Consider the following 25342-nt stretch of genomic DNA (forward strand, 5'->3'; position numbering starts at 1 on the left):
CTGTCTCCTCACCCAAATCTCATGTTGAATTGTAATTCCCAATATGGGATGTAGGGCCTGGTGGGAGGTGATTTGATCATGGAGGTGGTTTCTAATATTAGCACCACCCCTCTAGTGCTATCTTGTGATAGAGTTCTCACCAGATCTGGTTGTTTGAAAGTGTATAGCACTCTGTCTTCCTCCTACTCCAGCATGTAAGGCATGCCTGCTTCCCCTTCACCTTCCGCCATAATTCTTAAGTTTCCTGAGGTCTCACCAGAAGCAGAAGCCTGTACAGCCCGCAGAACCATGAGCCAATTCAACCTCTTTTCTTTCTAAATTACCCAGTCATAGGTATGTCTTTATAGCAGCGTGAGAATGAACTAATACAGCTAAAAATCTCTATTTTGCCAATGAGGACTTGCTGTTGGTCACAGAGCTGATAAATGACAGAGTTAAATTTAACCTAGTGGCAGTCTGACTGCAAAGCCCATACCCTCACCATTCTACGTGCAGTTCTTCTCCCTATCTCCCAGATTTTCAGAAAGGAAGGATCAGGTTTAAATGATCCTGGCTACAAAAATGAGAGGGTGAGCCTGAAAACATATGTACTGGAAGTTGTGCGTGGGATGGGAGGGAGACAGCCTCGCTTGTTACTTGGTATGACAATCAAAATGTGTCTAGACTGTAGAGCACTCAGGAAAGACACAGAAATAGGCTTGAACAAATGAAAAGGCACACTGTGCTTCTGTTAGGAAAACTCAACATCATGAAAATGTCAGTTCTCCCTAAATGACTTTATGAATTTAACATAATCCCAATGAAAAAGACAGCCATACCTCGTTTTATTACACTTCACCTTATTGCACTTCTCAGACACTGCACTTTTTACATCTTGAAGGTTTGTGGCATTTTTCCAATAGCATGTGCTCACTTCATGCCTCTGTGTCACATTTTAGTAATTCTTGTAATATTTCAAAGAATTTTTTATTATTATATCCGTTAGGTGATCTGTGGCCAGTGATCTTTGATGTTACTAATGTAATTGTTTTGGGGTGCCATGAACCTAGCCCACATAAGACAATGAACTTAATCAATAAATGTTGTGTATGTTCTGACTGCTCCACTGATTGGCCATTTCCCCATCTCTCTCCTTCCTCAGGCCTCCCATTGCCTTGAGACACAACAGTATTGAAATTAGACCAATTAATGACACTACAATGGCCTCTGAATGTTCAAGTAAAAGGGAGAGTTGCACATCTCTCACTTCAAATCAAAAGCTAGAAACGATTAAGCTTAGTGAGGAAGGCATGTTGAAAGCCAAGATAGGCCAAAAGATAGGCCTCTGTTGCCAAACAGTTAGCCAGGTTGCAAACACAAAGGAAAAGTTCTCGAAGGAAATTAAAAGTGTTACTCCAGTGTACACAGGAATAGTAAGAATGTGAAACAGCCTTCTTGCTCACCTAGAGGAAGTTTTAGTTGTCTGTGTAGACAATCAAACCAGCCACAACATTTCCTTAAGCCAAGGCCTAATCCAGGACAAGGCTCTAACTCTCTTCAGTTCTACAAAGGCTGGGCTGGAAGAGGTGAGGAAGCTGGAGAAGAAAAGTTGGAAACTAGCAAAACAGTAGAGGTTGATTCATGAGGTTTAAGGAAAGACGTTGTCTCAATAACATAAAAGTGGAAAGTGAAGCAGCAAGTGCGAATGTACAAACTGCAACAACTTATCCAGGAGATCTAGCCAAAATCATCAATGAAGGTAGCGACACTGAATAACACAATGCAAACGAAACAGATTTCCATTGGAAGAAAACACCATCTAGGACTTTTACAGCTAGAGACAGTAGTCAATGCTTGGCTTAAAAGTTTCAAAGGACAGGATGACTTGCCTGTTCGGGGCTAATACAGCAGGTTGAATTAGTAGGTTGAAGTTGAAGCATATTTACCATTCCAAAATCCTAGGGCCCTTACGAATGATGCTAAATCTCTCAAAATGGAGGTAAAACCACTGCCGGGTCACCCCCAGCCCAACTCCAGCTGTCGCGGTGGCCAGGGGGAGGAGGGCCATGATTCAAATGAACCAGAGCAGTTAAGAAAACTGTTTATTGGTGGTCTGAGCTGTGAAACTACAGATGATAGTTTAAGAGAACATTTTGAGAAATGAGGCACATGGACAGATTGTGTGGTAATGGGAGACCCCCAAACCAAATGTTCCAGGGGCTTTGATTTTGTGACTTATTCTTGTGTTGAAGAGGTGGATGCAGCAATGTGTGCTCAACCACACAAGGTTGATGGGCGTTTAGTGGAACCAAACAGAGCTGTTTCTACAGAGGATTCTGTAAAGCCTGGTGCTCTAACAGTGAAGAAAATTTTTGTTGGTGGTATTAAAGAAGATATAGAAGAATATAATTTGAGAGACTACTTTGAAAAGTATGGCAAAATTGAAACCATGGAAGTTATGGAAGATAGGCAGAGTGGAAAAAAGAGAAGATTTGCTTTTGTAACTTTTAATGATCATGATACAGCTGATAAAATTGTTGTTCAGAAATACCACACTAATAATGGGCATAACTGAGAAGTGAAAAAGGCCCTTTCTAAACAAGAGATGCAGTCTGCTGGGTCACAGAGAGGTCGTGGAGGTGGATCTGTCAATTTTACGGGTTGTGGAGGAAACTCTGGAGATCTGGAGATAATTTTGGCTGTGGTGGAAAATTTGGTGGAAGAGGAGGCTAGCAGGGTGGAGAAGGTGGCAGCAGAGGTAGTTATGGAGGAGGTGATGGTGGATATAATGGACTTGGAGGTGAAGGTGGCAACTACCGTGGTGGTCCTGGTTATAGTAGTAGAGGGGGCTAGGGTGGTGGTGGACCAGAATATGGAAACCAAGGTGGTCGATATGGTGGCGGTGGTGGAGGATATGATGGTCACAATGAAGGAGGAAATTTTGGTGGTGGGAACTATAGTGGTGGTGGGAACTATAATGATTTTGGAAATTAGAGTGGACAACAACGATCAAATTATGGACCCATAAAAGAGGGCAGTTTTGGTGGAAGAAGCTCGGGCAGTCCCTATGGTGGTGGTTATGGATCTGGTGTTGGAAGTGGTGGATATGGTAGGAGAAGGTTCTAAAAATAGCAGAAAAGGGCTACAGTTCTCAGCAAGAGAGAGAGTGAGGGGTTGTCAGGAAAGCTGCAGGTTACTTTCAGACAGTCACACCAAAAGCATTAGAGGAACTGTTAAAATCTGCCACAGAAGGAACGATGATCCATAGTCAGAAAAGTTACTGCAGCTTAAACAGGAAACCCTTCAGGTTCAGGACTGTCATAGCCACAGTTTGCACAAAGTGCAGCTATTGGTTAATGCAATGTAGTGTCAATTAGATGTACATTCCTGAAGTCTTTTAGCTGTTGTAGCTTTGTCTTTGTCTTTTTCTTTTCATTACATCAGGTATATTGCCCTGTAAATTGTGGTAGTGGTAACGAGAATAAAAAATTCAGGAATTTTTAACTTTTCAATATTTGTGTAGTTCAGTTTTTCTACATTTTAGTATAGAAACTTTAACAATGTGCAGTTTTGAAGGTGTTTCCTTGTGAGTTAACAAGTAAAGATCATTGTTAATTATTATTTTGTATGAATGTTGCTAAAGTTAACTGTAAAGAAAGACTTGCCAACTTGCAGTTTAAAGGGAATCTATTCTCCCCATTTCCAAACCATGATATGAATGGGCGCTCACATGTGGAGAGAATAGATATCTGTGTGTTTGCAATGTGTGTTTTAGATAAATAGGATTGGTATTTAAATTAGCATTTCTGAATTTAGTAGCATTAAGATTACCTTCAAATGAAAAAAAAATCTCAAAATTTCTATTTGGTTTTTGTGTATTTTCTTTTAAAATGTAATCATATGATTTTAGTGTGTTAGACTTGCTGAGTCCTAGCTGTGTTTAGAACATCTCTATTCTACATTTACCTTGGTCAAATCTGAACTGCTGCCATAGGTTTTGGGTGTAAAGAATGTTTACTGCCCTCCATTTAAATTCTGAAAAGGGATAGTGGATGTTTTCCCTCTCCTACATTAGAAACCATTCTTAAAATCTTTTCAAAATATAGGACCATTAAGCCTGCTATATCTGAGCAAATTAGTGGGTACCTTTTTTTTCTTTTATAAAAGCACAAGAGGTCCATACATCTTGAGTTATTTTCCTTAGTTTAAATGTTTTTATACAAGTTCTCCGAGCAAGAGAATAAAAACCATGCATTATTAAACCCCTAACTTGCTGGCATTCTTTCCTGTTTGTACACTATACATTTTGCTGGATGAAACCAAGGATAGTTTAGGTGTAATTGTCCAAAATAACCTAACTGCAGCTGAAATGTAGCCCAGTTGCTTAGTACAAGCTTCTCGCTTCCTACAGACCTGAATTCAAATTTGGATAATCAGAGTTCTTAAATTCCCAAAGAACATACTGTTATTTATTGTGTATATTTCAACATAAATCATGTTGTTACCAATTTGTTTGGAAGGCCCTAGTTGAGAAGAGTTTTAGATAATAAGGTTGTGTGTGTGTGTATATATATATGTGTGTGTGTATGTGTGTGTATGTGTGTGTGTGTGCGTATATATGTATATATGTGTGTATGTGTGTGTGCGTGTGTATATATATATATATCAATGTCCTCTGTGTTTGGCACCAGCTACTGCTTACAATTTCATTCAAGCCCTGAGTATGTGCCCTGCTGTTATTCTTTCTTTGGCAGTTGAACGTTGAATTCAAGATTCTTGTTTTTGTTTTAAGAAGTACTAAGCAAAATAAGCAATAAATGGGGGAATGGGGCATGCTAGTGTTTAAATATGCTCTCTTGTTGCTCTAATTCTGTGCCTCTGTGCATTAATATTTGGATGCATGCAATGCCAGCATGGAAACTGGTCTTCATACATAGTGCAGTTTTCCAGAAACACTCATAAACCAATAAATGTAACAGACATTACATTTGTTAATGGGCATACATGTGAAAAGCAGTGTAGAAAATAGGCTAATACTAGAAAATGGTTAAGTCCTTAGTAACTTCAAGTGTGGTTATATAATGGACACTGTCAATGTTCATAACTTAAACCTGGGTACCTGGTCAAAATAATGCTTGGGAAACATTTTATTAAAATTGAGCTAAATTGTCTCAAGTTCTTTTATTCATATAAAGTTTATTAATAAAATGTATTAGTAAAATCAGTTTTATTTTAAAATAACATTTATAATAAAAAATTATTAATAAATTCATATACAGTTTATTTTAAAAGAATGATGCTAAATCTACTCTTCCTGTACTCTATAAATGGAAAAACAAAGCTTGGATGACAGCACATCTGTTTGCAGCATGGTTTACTGAATATTTTTAAGCCCAATTTTGAGATCTATTACTCAGGAAAAAAAATTCCTTTCAAAATATCCCTGTTTATTGACAATGTGCCTGGTCACCCAAGAGGTCTTATGGAGATGTACAAGAAGATTAATGTTGTTTTTACATCTGCTAACACAACATCCATTCTGCAGGCCATGGATCAAGGAGTAATTGCAACTTTCAAGTCTTAATATTTAAGAAATACTTTTTGAAAGGCTAGAGCTGCCATAGATAGTGATTCCTCTGATGGATCTTAGAAAAGTAAATTGAAAGCCTTCTGTAAAGAATTCACCATTCTAAGTACCATTAAGAACATTCCAGATTCCAGAAAGGACAAAATATCAACATTAATAGTAGTTTGGAAGAAGGTGATTCCAACCTTTATGGATGATTTTTGAGGGTTCAAGACTTCTGTGGGGGAAGTCATTGCAGATATGGTGGAAGTAGCCAGAGAACTATATAGAAGGGGAGCCTGGAGATATGACTGAACTGCTGCACTTTCATGATAAAAACTTGAAGAGATGAGGAGTTGCTTCTTATGGATGAACAAAGAAAGTGGTTCCCTGAGATGGAAACTACTCCTGGTGAAGATTCTGTTAACATTGTTGAAATGACAACAAATGATTTAGAATATTTCGTGCTCGCTTCAGCAGCACATATACTAAAATTGGAATGATTTAGAATATTTCATAAATGTAGTTGATAAAGCAGGGGCAGAGTTTAAGAGGATTGACTCTAATTATGAAAGTTCTATTGTGGGTTAAATGTTATCAAACTGCATCGCATGCTACAGAGAAATCTTTCATCAAAGAAGAGCCAATCAATGCAGCAAACTTTACTGTTGTCTTATTTTCAGAAATTGCACAGCTGCCCCAACCTTCATCAACCACCACCCTGATCAGTCAGCAGCCATCAACAATGAGGCAAGACCCTCCACCGACAAAAAGATTACCACGTGCCGAAGGCTCAGATGGTAGTATTTTTTTCTCATTAAGAAATATACATTATTTATTCAGATATAATACAACTGCACACTTAATAGACTATACTATAGTGTAAACATAACTTTTATATGCACTGAGAAGCCAAAAAATCATGTGACTGCCTTTATTGTGATATTCTCTTTATTGTAGTGGTCTGGAACTGAACTTATAATATCTCTAAAGTATGCCTGTATATATCACTTTTTTCTCAGAGCTAGACAAGTTAACTATATATCTTATTTGAAATAACAAGCAATAATATCAATGGAAACAATTAAAAATAAATGGGAAGGGAGGCTGGCCCCACAAATATTAAAACATATCATGAAGCCTTCAGTATAAGCATACAAATTGGTAGATAGATCAATAGAAAAATAAATTAAAATTCAAAAGTATATGACACTGAATATGGAAGTTTAGAATGCTATAAAGGCAGCATCTCAAATCAGTAGGGAACAAATGGACTATCTAATAGACATCTGGTTAGTTATGTATAAAAATATAAAACTGGAGTCATTTCTTACACTAAATGCCAGAATTAATTCCAAATGAATCTAAATGTTAAATAAATGAATAAACGACATAAGTATTAGGAGAAAGTATGGGTTACTCTTTTATTATCTGGAACTGGAGAAAATTTCTTTGACTTAAAATCCAGACGTGATAAAGGAAAAGGGATACATTTGATCACATACAAAAACGAAACTTTTGCATTGAAAAATAACATAACATAAGTAAAATCAAAAGGCAAACACAAACCTTTGTGGAGGTTTCCAGGGAAAGATTTGCAACATAAATCATTTGTGAAGTCTTAAAATCTCTAATAGAGAACTGTTAGAAAAGAATATGAAGACACCTATAGAAAAATGGGTAAATGATACAGTTCACAGAAAAAGAAAAGTAAGTGTCTCTTAAACATATGGGCAAAATTCCAAATATTTAATAACATGCTCTGTGGTGAGGCTATGGAAAATCAGACACCCTTATATCTTGCAGTTGGAAATACAAAGTACAATCAATCCCCAAGGAGGGGAATTCAGACAATATCTAGAAAAATTACATATACTTTTACACACTGACTCAGCAATCCCACTTTTAAGAATCCCACCAAAGATATACTAGCAAAGAAGTAAAATGATATAAGTAAGCATAAGGACATTTATTGCAGCACTTTTGTAATAGCAAAAGACTGGAAACAACTCAATGCCCATCAATAGGCTACTGCTTGAATAAACTATGGTACCTGCACAAAATGGTATGATGCTGCTGTAAAAAGAAATGAGAAAGCTCTCAGTACTGTTATACAGCATTACTCTCAGCTGGGGATCATTTTGCCATAGAGTTTTCTCCAAAATATGTTGTTAAGTGAAAAAAGCAAGGGTAGGAGAGTGTGTAAGCACATGCATAAGGTTTGTGCCTTTTATCTGAGAAAGAAAAAAATACAAATCCTTATATCTGCACATATGCCTACTTATATGAACATACTTTGATTAAATGGAAGGATACTCGAATATAACAAGATGATCACCTGTAGAGCAGTGCTTCTAAATCTTCTATCATCTTCCTGAAGGAAAAACTGAAGTGTTTAAATTCTCTCTAATGACAGAAATTAAAAACTAAGAAACAAGATTTCGTTAGGTAATTTTGAGATTTGGAGGGCCACAAACCATTATGACTACTAAAAGTTTTTCACACAACACCCAAACAAACTTTTACCCTCTTGGGAAGAGTATCACCTCCATGGAGGGTGCATGCTTTAAGAAAAGGGAGGGAATAGAGTGGAGGGGGCAGAGATGGAAGCGAGACTTCTGCCATGGTCTGAATGTGTCCCTCCAACTCAGATAAGCTATCTTAGTTTGTTTCTGCTGCTGTAACAAAATACCTGAGACTGGGTAATTTATAAATAATAGAAATTTATTTCTTACAGTTTGGGAGGCAGGGAAGTTCATGATCAAGGTGCCATCAGGTTCAGTGTCTGGTGAGGGCTCCTCTTCACTTCTAAGATGGCACCCTGTTGCTACATCCTCCTGAGGACATCAACACTGTGTCTTTACATAGTCCCACCCTTAATATTATCACACTGGTAATCAAGTTTCAACATATGAATTTGAAACACTCTCTCTCTCCCCAAATGTATATATCCTAAGAATAAAAATGACTGCAAGGAAATCCTAAACTATGTTCAATAATAATATTGTTACTAATAATAACATTATTTTGAAACTTATCTGTTATAATAAAAAACAAGTAATTATTAAGTTGTTAGAAATAAAATGTTTAGTGTAAGAGAGATGAAATGCAAATGGTATATCAAAGGAATTAAATAAAAATCTTTATAATACTACATTTGATTAGAAACATCAATGAGAACTCATTGAATTTTTCCCTTTAAAGAAAAACTTACTTCCAAGCTCTATTCTCCAGAAAAACCTAGAAGCAATAATAACTCAAAATCAACGAGCACCCCTAGCACACAGATCATGATCTCTATATAACAACTCCCAGTGAAACAAACCAAGACTTCTTAGGAAAATAGCTGACTTCACGGCTACAAAAGTGAATTGTGTGAGATGATCCTGTAACACCTTGTCATACCAGAAAATTTAAAACTTACTAAAGACCACAGTCTTGTCAAAGAGACAGGAGCAAACTTTAAGGGGCTCCTATTTCCCACAGGGCAATTTGAGCATCAAAAAAAAATAACGAGGCTGGGCGCGGTGGCTCAAGCCTGTAATCCCAGCACTTTGGGAGGCCGAGACGGGCGGATCACGAGGTCAGGAGATCGAGACCATCCTGGCTAACACGGTGAAACCCCGTCTCTACTAAAAATACAAAAAACTAGCCGGGCGTAGTGGCGGGCGCCTGTAGTCCCAGCTACTCGGGAGGCTGAGGCAGGAGAATGGCGTAAACCCAGGAGGCGGAGCTTGCAGTGAGCTGAGATCCGGCCACTGCACTCCACCCTGGGCGACAGAGCAAGACTCCGTCTCAAAAAAAAAATAAATAAATAAAATAAAATAAAATAAAATAAAATAAAATAAAATAACGATCACAGTGGATTAAAATGCATCAAATATATTTTTTAAAGCCATGAGTTCAGAGTTATACTAAAAGAAAGACTCACTGGACACCAATTCATTTTTCAGAAAAATGATAAATAATGAGAATGAACCAAACTTATTCTCCCACTCCTGTAGAAATTATTTTATGGTAATCAGATACTTAAGGAAAAAAAGTTCTTCTATATAGAAGAATTCAGAAAGTAAGTGAAGAAAGAAGATAAAATTAGAAAATCTCTCCTGAAATCCCTAATAAAACAATCGATCTGGGCAATGATCATCAGCAGCTGTTAAATCCTTTGGCGTAAATGGGAAATTGGCCAGGCCCAGTGGTTCATGCCTGTAATCCCAGCACTTTGGGAGGCTGAGGCAAGTGGATCACGAGGTCAGGAGTTCAAGACCAGCCTGGCCAAGATGGTGAAATCCCGTCTCTACGAAACTACAAAAATTAGTCGGGCATGGTGGCAGGCGCCTGTAATCCCAGCTACTCGGGAGACTAATGCAGGAAAATCGCTTGAACCTGGGCAGCAGAGATTGCAGTGAGCCGAGATCGTGCCACTGCACTCCAGCCTGGGTGACAGAGTGAGACTCTGCCTGGAAAAAAAAAAAAAAAAAAAAGATAAATGGGAAACTTTGGCATGAATGAATCATGTTGCCAGCACTTGGACCCATGATCAAAAACAGGTGCTTATAATGTGATGCAACAAGAAATATCAATGGTGAAATATTTTTGACAAAATATTAAATACAAATGGGATCAAATCCCATTCAGTTGCTCTCAACTGGGGCAATTTTGCCCCCAGGGCACATTAGGCAATGTCTAAAGGCATTTTTCATTGTCACACTGGAGGCCAGTGCTATTGGCATCTAGTAGACAGAGGCCAGGGTTGCTGCTAAACAACCTAGAACATAGAACAGTCCCCCAACCACAAATTATTATCCAAATAATTGATAAGCGTGCTGAGGTTGAAAAACCCTGCTCTGGATTTACCAATTTGCAGGATGTATAAGGGCCCAAGATACATATCGACCAAATGCAATCTTGTTTGAGTCCTGAATCAAACTACAGGTGATCCCTGACTTAACGATTTTTTGGTGTGCATTGAGTAGAAACCATACTTTCAGTACCCATACAACCATCCTGTTTTTCACTCTCAGAACAGTACTCAATAAACTACATGAGATATTAAACACCATTATAAAATAGGCTTTGTGTTAAATGATTTTACCCAACTGCAGGCTTATGTAAGTGTTCTAAGCACATTTAAGCACATAGCTAGGCTAAGCTATGATGTTCAGTAGATTAGGTGTATTAAATGCATTTTTGACTTAAAACATTTTCAACGTATGATGGATTTACCAAGACATAACCCTGCTGTAAGTCAAGGAGCATCTGCAATTATGAATACACATTTATAATTCAGAGACATTTGAACACTGACAACGTGGAGGAATTGTTCATTTTTAGGTGTATTAATAGTATTATTCTTAGGCTAATGGGAACTCTTATCCCTTGTTAGAAATATACACTGAAGTACTTAGAGATGAAATGACATTATATCTGGGATTTACTTTTAAATAACGTATTTGGTATAAAGAGCAGGGAGGAAAGTGACAGGGGGTTAGAGATAAAGCATTGTGGTCATATACTGATAGTCACTGAACTGAGTGAAGGGTATAGCTTCTACTTGTGTGTGTGTTTGAAAATAAACAATTAAAATACAAGAAATTTTTTATAAAATGTTTTTAACATTATGGATTTTTCATATGTGCATGAAACTTAGATTTGTTTTGGAAACAGTTCCTTGAGAACTGGGATGCTGCTGTTCTCAGAAGCAATTCATCCATAAGACACAATCCTCAAGGTCGTAATTTTCTGGTGAAGCTGGTGAAGTCTCCTCCAATCTGTTCTCAGAAGCAATTCATCCACAAGGCATAATCCTCAAGGTCCTAATTTTCTGGTGAAGTGGTGAAGGCTTCTCCAATTTTTCCACCAAAGCACCCTTAAAGGCACATATTACGGTATCTATAATTTTTTACCCCAACTTTATTAAGGTATAATTGACAAATAAAAAATGCATATGCTTATGGTGTACAAAGTGATGTTTTGATATATGTATACATTGTGAAATGATTAAATCAAAGTAATTAATATATGCATTGCCTCACATATTTATCATCCTTGTTATGGGGAGAATATTTAGTATCTACTCTCTTGCTGCAAAATAGATTAGCAGAATTTATTTATCATGTGTAACTATAACTTTGCACCCTTTGACCAACTTATCCCCACTTTAATATTCTTTAGTATAGATTGTGTGTGTCAGTTAGTTACACTCTTGTTACAGGATATTGCCCTGATCATAAATCTACTCTCTAGGGATGATTAGCTAATTTTATTAGAAAGGTCATACACTAGAAAAGACTAAAAGGTCTTTAGTCATTATTTTCTTCCATCAAAGCTGGAGCTTTTCTAATCAGCCTAACGTTAGATGTTAGTTTTTATTGGTGGAATTTGTGGCTGGTTAATTGATAAAAATTCGGCTTTCATTTGGGAAATCAGAAATATTTTATGGATGTTCTTCATGCTTACACAAAGAGGTTGTAAGATTCTAGTGAGCTCTGGAACCTACATCCTTAGGAATAGAGCCCTAGGCTAGATCCCTAAATGATGTTTACAGAGTAGTTTAGGATTGTTTTGTGCCTGCTTTCAGACATGCTACTCTATGCGAATAGCAGAATTTGGCCTGGGACTTGCTTTCCTAGTAACCTGATACAAGGTTATGAGAGAGTAATTAACCCTCATTACCTCCAATCATTAACAACTCCCAAGATATACCAAAAAGAAGCTAATAGTAGTGCATACTAAACAGGCTTAGACTGGTTCTCAGCAACAGTAAAAAGGAAATGCACTATCCAGTATAGTTGAGTCCTGGCCCCACCATAAGAGTAAAGTTATCTTGAAATTACATGCTTCATCTTTAAAATTCATGGCACATTACTTCATTAGTGACTCCCAGTGAATCATGTCTTCAGTATTCAAGTCCTTTCCACATTGACCTTAGGCTGGGGCATGTGACTTCCTTTGCCCAATGGGGTATTAGCAAGTACCATGCAAACAGAAGTTTAGTAAGTACTTTCACAATGAGTTTTGTCCTCCTGGAACGCTCTCTTTTGGTGCCCTGAGCCACCACGTAAAAAGATTCAGCTACCTAATGGAAAGACTATGTGAAGAGAGAGAGAAATGCTTGGCTAACCACCAGCTCTCGCAGCCCTTGCAGCTGAGGCACCAGACATATTAGAAAGAAACCATCTCAAACACTCCATCTTAAATACTCTCTAGCTCCAATGGCCACCAGGTAGAGCAGCAGAACTACCCCCACTGAGCCCAAGCTAAACTGGAGAACTTTAGGAAATAATAGCTTGACTCTTGGGAAACTAAACCAACTTATCTTGTGGTTTTATATATCCCTGGGAATGCTATTAAACATCTTCCCACCACAACATCATAGACAGGAAAGTGCCTGTATTTCTCTAATGCTATGGAAAACTTCAGAAGCTGAGGAAAAGTTAAGAGACATGCCCAGGCATGGTGGCTCACACCTGTAATCCTAGCACTTTGGGAGGACAAGGCAGGAGGATCACTTGATCTCAGGAGTTTGAGACCAGCCTGGGCAACATAGTGAGACCCCACCTCTATTTTAAAAAATAAAAAGAAAAGAGACAGCAAGTGTAGGGTACAAGTTGCCTCCCAAGTTAGGCTATTCATTATTTAGAAAACATCACAGGTATAAGGAGGAGTATAAGAATTCGGAGAGTGGATATGGGTTAGGCCAAACCAGAAGAAGTTTCCCCACATGCTCTAGAGATGGTCTTTACTACCTTCTGGACAACTGGATTCCTTCTATCTTATTTTTATGTCCAGGCAACTCAGGTCTCTTGGAAGTAGGGATCCAAGTGAGAGTATTTCAAAATGTGGTCAAGAAGAATGCAGTGTGCCAGTATTAGGATAAATCAGCATATAAAAGAAATAACCATTTTGGTAAGAATTGTATGTGTATTAAAGCATGCATATCCCCAAAGTCCAGCTCTACCTGACAACTCAAGCATACTCCAACCACACAGGATACAAAAACTACAGCTGCACCAGTAATTCTTTACCCACCTGCCCAAGAGTGTAAGTCCACCATTAGAAGGTCCACCTTGCTCAGGATCAATTAAAGTTTGACTTAGGGATTGGAGAGACTGAGCCTCTATGTTGGAGATATCAGTACCAGTACTGATATATGCTGGAGAAGATAAAGAGTCAACTACCCTGCAGCCTAAGTCCCAGCAGATATTTCAGGAGGAAAGCAACAACAGCAAAAACCATGTACCGCAGTAAGAAATTTTCATACTTGAAAGCAAAATCCAATTAAGAATAAAATACTCTTCGTAACTCAGTTGGAGAGATTACGAATGGTTATTGACATTTCCATCTGCCACAAGAAAGATTAGCCAAAATTTATAAATTAAGAAAGTTATTTCTTCTTTGGTTTTTCGAGAGTAGATTATTATATGATATGGTCCAAATCAGTTATTTTGCAGATAAACAGGATATCTGGAATATGCTCTCTATCTTTAGAGAATTAATAAATCTTTTACCCACCTGAGGAACAACGGGATGAAGTAAGTAGATTTGACCGTAAAAATATAGGAATGTAGGACTAAAGAAATAGATGGAATCTGACCCATGAAAACACAGAAACTTCTAGGGCTGGTCATCAATGTCTGCAGAAGCAGTAATTATGCAATATATCAGAATAGAATGTGGCCTCTCTAACCTCCAAGAACAATGAGTCAGGTAAAGAGTCTGTTCTAGGCATGCATACCCATAAAGCAAACTTAACAAGTAAACTCTGCATTACTTTCAATCTGTGTTTCTCCAGACTAGAGTATTTTCTAAGTCTCACTGAGGAAACTGAACAGACCTTTTTATTACAATTCTAGTAATCAGATTTTCTCTTAGGAAATTCTTGTTACCACTTACTTTCAAAGTATTATACATCTATTAAAGGATACGTTTCTTAGTTGCGTCAGACATAAATGGTGGTTAAAGCCATTAAAATGTAATAAAACAGGCTGGGCACAGGAGCTCATGCCTGTAAACCCAGAACTTTGGGAGGCTGAGGAAGGCAGATTGTGTGAGCCCAGGAATTCAAAACCAGCCTGGACAACAGGCAAAACCTCATCTCTACAAAAAAATACAAAAATTAACCAGGTGTGGTGGCATGTGCCTGTGGTTCCAGCTACTCAGGAGGCTAAGGTGGGAGGATTGCTTAAACCTAGGAGGTTGAGGCTGCAGTGAGACATGATCACACCACTGCATTTCAGCCTGGGTAACACAGCGAGACCCTGTCTTAAATAAATAAATAAATAAATATAAAATGTAACAAAACAAAGGAATAATACCAGTCTTCATACTGGTAAAATGTACACCAATAAATATACATCACACTAACAGCATATGTACAAGAAAATGCACAGTAATAGAAACATAGGTAACTGATCAAGTAATATTTTATTAAAGTAAATATTAGGTTGGTGCAAAAGTAATTGCAGTTTTTGTTGGTAAATGATAGTTCAAACGGGCAAAATCAGGCAAAGAACATATTCTGATAACATAACTTTGTATATAACTAATATAACTATCTGTATCTAGAAAAGTAATTTAAACAACTGTGGAACCTGAGAAGTAGCATGTTCTCTTATCCTGAGATATTTGAAAAATGCATATGGTCTAATTGATGGGTAGCTAGTGGTCCCAACACACAAGAATCAGAACATACAAAAATATAATAATGTCCTGTTCTTCTCCAATGTTGACCCTGTGGTGAATAAATCATTCTCTACAGTCAAAGAGAAAAGATAGAGACCTATTTGAAAGAACTCATCAAGCTCCTGTGGATTCCCAGAGGGTCTGCATTAGCAGGAAGATAGCATGACTTTCACACAATGGAGGTGTCACATGAATAAATATTTACATATCAGTAAACAAATGAAATTAGAAGGCAAATAAGACAGAGTTACAGTTTACTCCAAGACTGACATCGATCCATTTTTTAATTTGTCTTAGAGACTTCTCATATTTCTAGTTATATGCCCAAAGAGAATGTTCTATACAATTGTTTTCAATTATTCTCTAAAACAAAAATGTAAACCATTATGTGCATTTTTACCATGCAGAAGAGTTATAAAGGGTTCAAATGTTCAACTGAATTAGTTTTGATCTTCCTCCAATGAGCTTAGAAACCAAATGAATAGGTAAACAAGCTGTAAACATATACAAGATGCAAGAAATATGCTGAGGAGAGAGATGACGTATGAACTGGACAGGTGAAGATAAACTGAGTTGGTTTTATCCATTGTTAAAAAAAAAAATAGCAACAAAAGTCTATGAATCACATTCACTTCCACAGACATGACTAGAAACTAGGAATATGAGCAAGTAGACTCTTCTATCTACTATTACTTTCCAGGATCATTAAAATTAGATTGAATTATTGTAGATTTTTTCATGAGGCAGCATTAGACTGCTGCTAGTGCTACCATCTAATAAAATCAGTGATTTGCAACACAGGAATACTTCACGCCAAAAAAGGTGTCTGCTAATTTATCACACCAGCAAGCGCATTATTTTACTTGAGAGAAAACCTTTATGGAATACCAAGGGAGCTCATACATTAAAACGAACATTTTGTTGTTCCTAATTTTTAACATAATGTAAAGGCTTTTTCTCTATTTTTCTAATCTACTTTTTGGTGTTTGCAGAACCACATGGTTTGTTCATTTGCATGTTTGTGCCACTGCTGTGGTTGCTTCTGGGAATGGAAAGAATAAGGTCTCAGGCAAGGCCTTGGTGGATCCCACATGGCCTAATGATTTGGCTGATTGCTGTGGTCTAAATACCATCTTTGGGACAAAAGAGACCCAGTAACACTGGTTATTGTACTCACAGACGCTGTTAGTAAATTTTAACATATTGGGGTACAGATCCTTCCAAACCACGTTTAATTCTCCTGCAGGCATTTAGCTATGACCACCTTACTTCAGGCAATGCCTAGCTTAATAACACATGATAAATAATATTTGAAAATGTTATTTAATGAGGATAACCTAATTTACCAAAAGCTCCTAAGTTGCCTGTTCTTGAAGTTTTATTACCAAGCCAGATGTGCTTACATAAAACAAACATCTCTAAATTTTTCTCCCTGCTTTAAACTTTAAAATGTTTCAAATTTGCATTTATAAATAAATTTCCTCCCCCACTTCGGGAAACACTCTAGAGTCTCCCATGAATGATTTAAAAACAGTACATATTCTTGTGCTGGATACCGGAAAGTCTCCCATTAGAAACATCACTAAAGAGTGTTAACAAGAATGATTACTAGAACTATGGGCTGTCTATCTATACCTTTGACAGCCTACAGATTTGACCACAGAGAAAAAATTCAAAGGTAGAAATTGTAGAAATGTAACTTGAAAGTGTTTTCAGTCTGGTCAATCCTTGATTAACACCACTAATAGAAGAGAAAAGAGTTGTGGCTACATACAAATAATGTGTAATCAAAATTCATTTGCCTATTGATTGAAATTTTAAAATACACTAGGACTCAGTAGTTTTTGAGAACAATAATTAATTGTATCTATACTGCGTTCATAAGGAATATGGGCTTGGGCATGGGTATTGGGTGGAGTAAGTTTTGGATGGATCACAGTCAAAGGATAGAGCAGATAAGTGAGAACTAAACATTGGCTTGTAAATTAAGAAATAATAGGAAGCTAGATGGGATAAAACTGGGACTCAGAAAGAGAACACTGATGAGCTGAAAAGGTGGGCCAAATATTTTTAAATAAATATTCTAAACTTAGGAAAAAAATCAGTAGCAGGAAAAAAGCTCAGGGCAAGTGCAATGTAATTTAACAGTTGTACATCGTTTTTAAAAATGAACTTGAAGAGGTGTTAATTACAACTCAATGACTCATCTGTGCAATTTGCCAAATTTAAGCAAAAGTATTTCCCTTGATTATGATCCTAAGGTTGCAACTTCCTGAGACCTGAATCCAATCATTGGCCAGTGGTAGGCTTTGGATTTGGGTTTCCATGTGTCCAGACCCTGTCAGCAAGAAGACTGTCTATGCAAATTGGGGTTAGAGTAGGCACTCTAACCTATTGTTTGCATTTTTCCCACACCCTATTGATCTTTCTCTGGCCTGGGAGGTCATGCTGTCATGGTTATTTATTTAGCTACCAAAGATGTGCATTATGGCAAAGTATTTGTCTAATTATCATCTTACCCTTTTAATTTCTTGACTCAATATAGGCTAAGAATTAGCTGCAAAAACAGCAGAGATCTACCTAGCCTGCTGGAGATCGTAACATCGAAGAGTATGAGAGCAGTACTCTTGCCTGGCTCAGAGTAGGCACTAAATAATAATTATTAAATATTGAATGAATAACCCAGTGGTCATGCTTCTAGTACCACTCAGTGAACAAAACAGAGAAAAGTCTGTCTTCATGAAGCTTGTGTGATAGTGGGAGACAGACACAATAGAGATAATCAAGTAAAATACTCAGTCCATTAGGGAATAACAAGCTTTCTAGCAGATACTATCAGTGCCCTTCTCAAATTCCCTTGAGACTCCCCATTCCCATCCATTCTGATCCCCGGACTCCTACTACAAAGCAAAGCAAGAGGCTTTCTCTGACAGCTGGAGGACACATATCCAAGCACAGAGACTGGAAGAACTGGGCATTTAAAGCTCCTATCCCCCACACAGCAGCCTTTGACCACAGAGTGATGACAGTGGGTAGATAAACACTCCAGCTTCCTTTTGCCTCACATGTAGCAACTCTAAGACATACTGTGCAGGCTTCCAGAGATCCCCAGCAGGACTGAATCCCAGCTGTCCAGTAACCTGCTGACTGACACACCCCGAATTGGTTTCCTTCCTTTCCCTGTCTCACCTTCCCGTTCCCCTACTGGGCTTCCCGCAATCACATCCCAAATAAACCACCTGCCCTCAAACCCTTGTAAAGAGATCCTTCTTTGTATTTCATTTTATTTTATTTTATTTTATTTTATTAAGTTCAGGAATACATGTGCAGGATGTGCTGGTTTGTTACATAGGTAAACATGTGCCATGGTGATTTGCTGCACCTATCAACCCATCACCTAGGTATTAAGCCCAGCAAGCATTAGCTATAATATTTTTCCTGATGCTGCCCTTTCTTTTGCCCCTCCCCCACAGGACCCAGTATGTGGAAGACAGGCCACACTGTCTTCCACAATGGCTGAACTAATTTAGATTCCCACCAACAATGTAAAATCATTCCTCTTTCTTCACAACCTCACCAGCATCTGGGTTTTTGTTTTTTGTTTTTGTTTTTGAGACAGAGTCTCACTCACTCTGTTATCCAGGCTGGAGTGCGGTGGCATGATCTTAGCTCACTGCAATCCCCGCCTCCTGGGTTCAAGCGATTCTCCTGCCTCAGTCTCCTGAGTAGCTGTGATTACAGGCACCTGCAATCACACCCAGCTAATTTTTTATTTTCATTTTATTTTATTTATTTATTTGTTTGTATTTTCAGTAGAGACGGGGTTCCACCAGGCTGGTCTCGAACTCCTGGCCTCAGGTGATCCACCCACCTTTACCTCCCAAAGTGCTGGGATTACAGGTGTGAGCTACCGTGCCCAGCCCACATCTGTTTTTGTTTTTGTTTTTTTTTACTTTCTAATAATTGTCACTCCGACTGGTGCAACATGGTCTCTCATTGTAGCTTTGATTTTCATTTCTCTAACGATCAGTGATGTTGAGCTTTTTTTCATATGTTTGTTGGCTACATAAATGTCTTCTTTTGAGAAATATCTGTTCATGTCCTTTGCCAACTTTTTAATGGGGTTTTTTCTTGTAAATCTGTTTAAGTTCTTTGTAGATTCTGGATATTAGACCTTTGTCAGACGGATAGATTGCAAAAATTTTCCCCAAAAAAGCTAATGCAGATGACGGGTTGATGGGTGCAGTGAACCACCATGGCACATGTATACCTATATAACACACCTGCACGTTCTGCCCATGGATCCCAGAACTTAAAGTATAATTTAGAAAAAATAAATTCTCTCATTCTGTAGGTTGTCTGTTCACTCTAATGATAGTTTCTTTTGCTGTGCAGAAGAGATCCTTTTTCTGGAGAGGACAAATATTAAGGGAAAACAATTCAGGGAAAGAAGAAATGAAATACTGCATCATGTGAGATTTTACACTGGGTGATCAAGAAGGGTTTCACTACGGCAATTTAGGAAAAAACACTTGAATGAAATAAGGAATGAGTTCTAGTTCCAAAACAGGGTCATTGCCAAGCCTATCACACCTCGTTACAACCAGAGACATAGTGAAGCTCTTGCTAAGGTTAGTGGGGTCTTTTTTCTTCTCTCTAGTGTTTGAAAACAAAATGTTCATCCCTAGTAATTTGGTGAGGTTTGGATTTTCACTGCCAGAAGCAAAACATTGATTTTCCTTCACAGCATTTTGATATAAATGTATGTGAAGCCCTTAGGGCATCTTGCCCTCTTATTCTTATTATAAGATGTCTCGTCAACTGTCTCAGTTCAAGGCCACAAAACTGACTCAATACTGAGACGTTCTCTCTCAGAGGAATTCTCAACAAAATTTCATGAGTGCCCATATGAACGTGGTGAAGATTCATGTCACTTTCACTTAGAGTCTCCAAAGAAGAAAATGTCCCTCCTTCTATTCACCCTAAGCTTACTGACTGACACAAACACGGATCCTGTGTGTGTGGCGGCCTGAAATATACGCATTAAATATGTATATATAGAAGGACAACAATTTAACAGAATCAGTGACTTCTAAAATGAGAAGCTACCTCAATAGTTAAATCTCTTACTCAGGACTGGAATCCCTGCTCCACCATGACTCATTGGGGGTCACCCAGGTCCTGCCCAAACACTTCCTCTATTAAAGGGTGCTCATTCCAAACAAGTCAACCTATTCCATTTTTTAACAGCTGGTAAAAACTATTATTTATATTGATTGAAATGTGCTTCCTTAATCCCTCATTATTCCTTCTGAAACTAAAAAAAAAAAGTTAAATCCCTTTCCTGCGTAGCAAATAGGATAAATATCATCTCAATATGCAAGTATTCCCCACTCTGTTTTGACATGGGTTCCAGATTCCCCACCATCCGGTGACCTTCCTTCTGACACACAGTGGTTATCGCTGCCCTTGTAAAAGGCTGGCACTCAGAAGAAAGCACTGTACCTACAGTGGTCTAATTTATTTATTGATCAGACCAAGGACTCTATTTCCCTTGGTCTAAACCAGGAGTTCTGAGTCTGTCCTATTTTTTCCCAGTTTTCCCTCAAGTTTCCTTTGTTCACCTGTTAGACGGTAGTGCTCCCAGGGGTTCTGCTGTCAGCCCTCTAATACCCTCAGTAGTATGTATGCCTTCTCAAGATAGTTCCATCACAATTCATGGGCTCAAAAGCCATCTAAAAGCTGGCTTTGATGACTCCCAAAACCGTATCTCTAGCCCTCACCCCTAAACTTACTTAAGTCAAATGCTGAATGAACACTTCAACTAGATATCCCATAGAACTCAGGCTCAACATGCCCCAAACCAATCTCAATATTTTACCCTATAAACTAGCTCTCTGTCTACATTCCCTACTCTGGATAACAGCCCTATTTCCTCCCTAGCCAGAAATTACCAAAATATATCTCAAACCTTTCAATTCATTTCTACCTCCTTTGCTGCCGCCCTAGTACAACCCTGGCCCAAACTATCAACATCTCTTTTCTGCACAGTCCTATGGTTTCTTAATAGATTTCCCTACTCCTCTCCTTCTCCCTACTCCAACGAAACCCCAATTTATTCTTCAAATAGCAGTCAGAGCAATCTTTCTAAAACGTAAGTATGATCATGTCACTCCTTCGCTCAAAAACGCTTTGATAGCAGAAGTGTGCCATGTCAATGGGGCTGTGGCGGGAAGAGATGTTGTAGAGGCAAATGTTGGACACATCAAAAGTGATGCTAAAAAATAAAAATGAATAAATACAATTTTTAAGTGATGCTAAGGAGAATTACGTCCTCTTATGCACAATTCCTGGGTCTCACTATGCAGATCTTAAAAATGGGTGACAGTGAGAAATCAGAAAATCCTGTATTGGCTTGACTGATTTTTATAGGAAAGGGCCAAAATTTACTCTAGGAAAATAGATCCAGAAGGTAAGAGAGTAGGGACAAGAAAATAAAGGCCAGGCCGGGCATGGTAGCTCTCGACTGTAATCCTAGCACTTTTAGAGGCCAAGGCAGGCAGATTACGAGGTCAACAGATCGAGACCATCTTGCCCAACATGGTGAAATCCCCTCTCTACTAAAAATACAAAAAAATTAGCTGGACATGGTGGCACACACCTGTGGTCCCAGCTACTCAGGAGGCTGAGGCAGGAGAATCACTTGAACCCAGGAGGCAGAGGGAGCAGTGAGCTGAGATCGTGTCACTGCACTTCAGCCTGGTGACAGAGCCAGACTCCACCAAAAAAAAAAAAAAAAAAAAAAAAAAAAAGAAAGAAAGAAAAAGAAAAGAAAGGCCAGTAAGTTCTGCTTTTGAAGTTCCAAAGAATTTGGGGAGAGTAAGAGTCATCAGAATCATCTACCACACCCTGATACATGAGACATTAGCAAGATAGACAGGTAAAAGGCTTTTAGAAGTTTTGCAATGTGTTATAAATGTCATCTCCATGTGGCATTATCGACGAGATTATAGTAAAAATTGTAATTGCTTTGCAATTGTTTTTAGATGTTAGACTGGTACTTCTGTGGCTAAAACAATGAACAGAGAAAGGCCCTATGGTTAGAACAAAGAAGCCCAGTGCCACTGGAATTAAATACACAATAGAGTTAGATATTCTACCTGTGAAATCCGTATAGTATTTAGAATGGTATTAAATACATCTATGCTTTAAGGTGTCATATCTAAATTATTATGACTTCAACATGCTCTGTTCTACTCTACCCCCAACTCCCAAAAAAAGCATGAAAACCACTGATCTTGACTTGATAATACTATTAAAGTACAAAACACATACCTATCTAATTGCAAGCTTATAATATGCTACAACACGAATATCACAGATCTCTCACTGTAAAAGTTCATTTGTAGCGTGTCATAACCCCATATGGATACTTTACCTTTGGAGAGCAACCCAGCTATTCTTACTGGGCCTACTTAGAGATCATTTAGGTGCCAGCTTTATTATTACACCTATCCAAGCCTTTCCACTGGCAAATTGCCTCTATCACAATAGCTTCCACTTTCAGATGAGAAGGACTCAACAGGTCTTCCAGAAACTGATGATGTGCCTAGACTAGTATTTTTGTAAAAACAAAAGTGGCATGGGAAATTAGAGAAGGCAGGAAGGAGTCTATCAGTGAGAATGCATCTTCCACCAACAGGTTTTCTTCTTAGACATTGTGTTGAAATAAGGAACTACTAGACAGAAGAACCACTTAATTTGTATTCCACAACCTGGAGGTGACCATGGCAGGCATTTCTGGACCCAGGCATGAGGATTTAGATCAGATTATATACAGAGGATCCATTCTAGCAGGGGTGGCCTATGGAGGTGTACTCTACGCTTATAAACCAGAGAACTTTGAAGAGCGTGACCACAAATGGTGAAATTGTAAAATAAATTTGGACCAGAGGAGAGCATCTCCATAGCTCTCTTATTAGATCAAATAGGCCAAGGGATCCTTGAAACAGACCCTCTGGGTGGTCCTCTGGATGAGGAACCACTTGGGTTTAAAGTGGACCTCCTTTCTCTATCAAGAGAGATAATCTTTGCTGATGTAAATAGCCCTTAAGTTGGCATGAACAATTAAAGAAATTTATTAGCTCACAGCTCTAAAAGCATTGGTCAGATATGGTCTGGTCAGGGTTCTGGCTCATTTCTCTTTCTTCTTTTTCCATATGTCTTCTTAAAGTTGGCCGCAGCAGTTTCAGGCCTAATATCATAAACACGTCCAGAGGAAGAGTAGGCATCTCTCCTGGAGGCCCCCTCTTAAAGAAAAAGAAACCACTTTATCCAAGATCCTCAGCAGGTATCTGTTATTGTGACACATGTCTATTTCAGAATCAATCACTGTGGCAGTAGAGAGAATTATGTTGATGCCATTCAGGGATTCCCAGGAAACAGCGATGTGCTCAGCTTCCCCTAGCGCCCATGGACTGTGTTGACAAACGTTGGATCTTGTATTAAAAGGAGGGTGTTTTGGGGAAGGGGGAGAGGACTAATGATAGCTTTTGCATTTCCTGGGGCAGCTTTGTGCTCCCTGGCTGTGTCCTTTTCTCTGTCCACTCTCTTGGAATCCAGGAAGGATAACAATGGCCAGATCAACAGTCCAGAGAAGTCTTGGGTTCCAGTGTGAGCTCTAGCCAAGGCTGTGGGCTTGCCTTGTGCAATTTATATGGAACTGAAAACCACTGACCCATTCCATTTACGTGCCCAATTGTAAGTTCTACATTCTGCACAGGCCTTTAACAGCTCTGTGCTCAATCTCTTTGAAATTGAGAATATAGAGTAATACCAATAAGGAAGTCATATCTTTACACCACCTATCTTCATTCTTCATTGTCTTTAAACAGGAATATTCAACTACTTAATATGATGATCATTTCTAGCCTTTGATAAGATTTTTCCATTTTCTCTCTCAATGCTTTTAAATTGTAATAAAGCTTTAAAGACTGAGCTACCAATAGCTTCATTTGTCTGTCTTTCAACTATAATGAATACAGATGGGCAGAGAGGGAAAGAAATCCAGGATTTGGTCTAATCCTATAATCTTTCTCATTTGTTTGTGAAAGGTTGAATAATTCCAGATGAATACCTTACAATGCCAGTGTTTTCTCGTACCAATGATTTATTTTCCCATCGACACTTAAGAAATATTTAATATAATGTGCATATATAAACTACAAAATGATAATAACCCCCATATGAAAAGTTGTAAGTAAACAGTATAATCAGAAGTAATGTGTAGGATTTTACGCTATATACACATCACTAAATAAAAGAACATTTTCTAGAAAATAGGCGACAAACCTCACTAAATAAAAAAATACTGTGAGCACATTTTCTGCCCCATAGAATATGAAACATCTTGTTTTTCTTTCTAACCATAACTGTCCAAATATTATGGGTGATATACCCATATGTGATAAGCTGTTACATTAAAATTCTTCCATTGAAACCCACTTTGAACATTTCACTTTACTTCCTTCCATTTTACTCAGTCATTTTCAGTCTAGTTATGTAACATGAAAAGAAATTGATTTTGGTTCGCTCATATCTCTGGAGAATTGTTGCTTCCTACATAAATTTAAACTGTTTTCCCAGTCCAAAAAAAAATGTCAAACCCCAAGTGTTCTAGGTTCAGGGAGGCAGGAAGAATGATTAAATCAGTTCAATTTTCCTTGGTTTGGTGGTACATTGTGGTACAATGCTTAGCTAGGACAATGCAACTAATAAGTGGGGATGATATAACACCGTGGCATAGATGATGATAAGTAATGACATAATCCACAGTGAGTTCTGTCTACTAAATGAGAGAAACTGCATGAAGGTGACAAAACCTTTACAATGATGGAGCAGAAATAAGCTCTTGGAGGAAATATTCTTAGTGGTGAGTAGATTTGTAGGAAACTCGTTTATTTCCTGTTGACTTTCATCTATCTCTTTCTGAAAGAGTCTCTTATTCCAATTCCACCTTGTTGTCAACACTCTGACATTCAGGAGAATATTATTTCCTCTTGAATACTGTAGCTCAAATGTGAACAAAACCAAAATCCACTTCATTTGTCCCCA

At 38.1% G+C, this 25342-nt stretch overlaps 1 pseudogene; it reads left to right on the forward strand.

Annotated features, from left to right (window-relative positions):
- The first annotated feature begins 1972 nt into the window (after positions 1 to 1972).
- Positions 1973 to 3573, forward strand: LOC103235877 (heterogeneous nuclear ribonucleoprotein A3 pseudogene; annotated as a pseudogene).
- Positions 3574 to 25342: the final 21769 nt, after the last annotated feature.

The sequence above is a fragment of the Chlorocebus sabaeus genome, chromosome 7, assembly GCF_047675955.1.
Source record: "Chlorocebus sabaeus isolate Y175 chromosome 7, mChlSab1.0.hap1, whole genome shotgun sequence".
Classification (NCBI taxonomy): domain Eukaryota; kingdom Metazoa; phylum Chordata; class Mammalia; order Primates; family Cercopithecidae; genus Chlorocebus; species Chlorocebus sabaeus.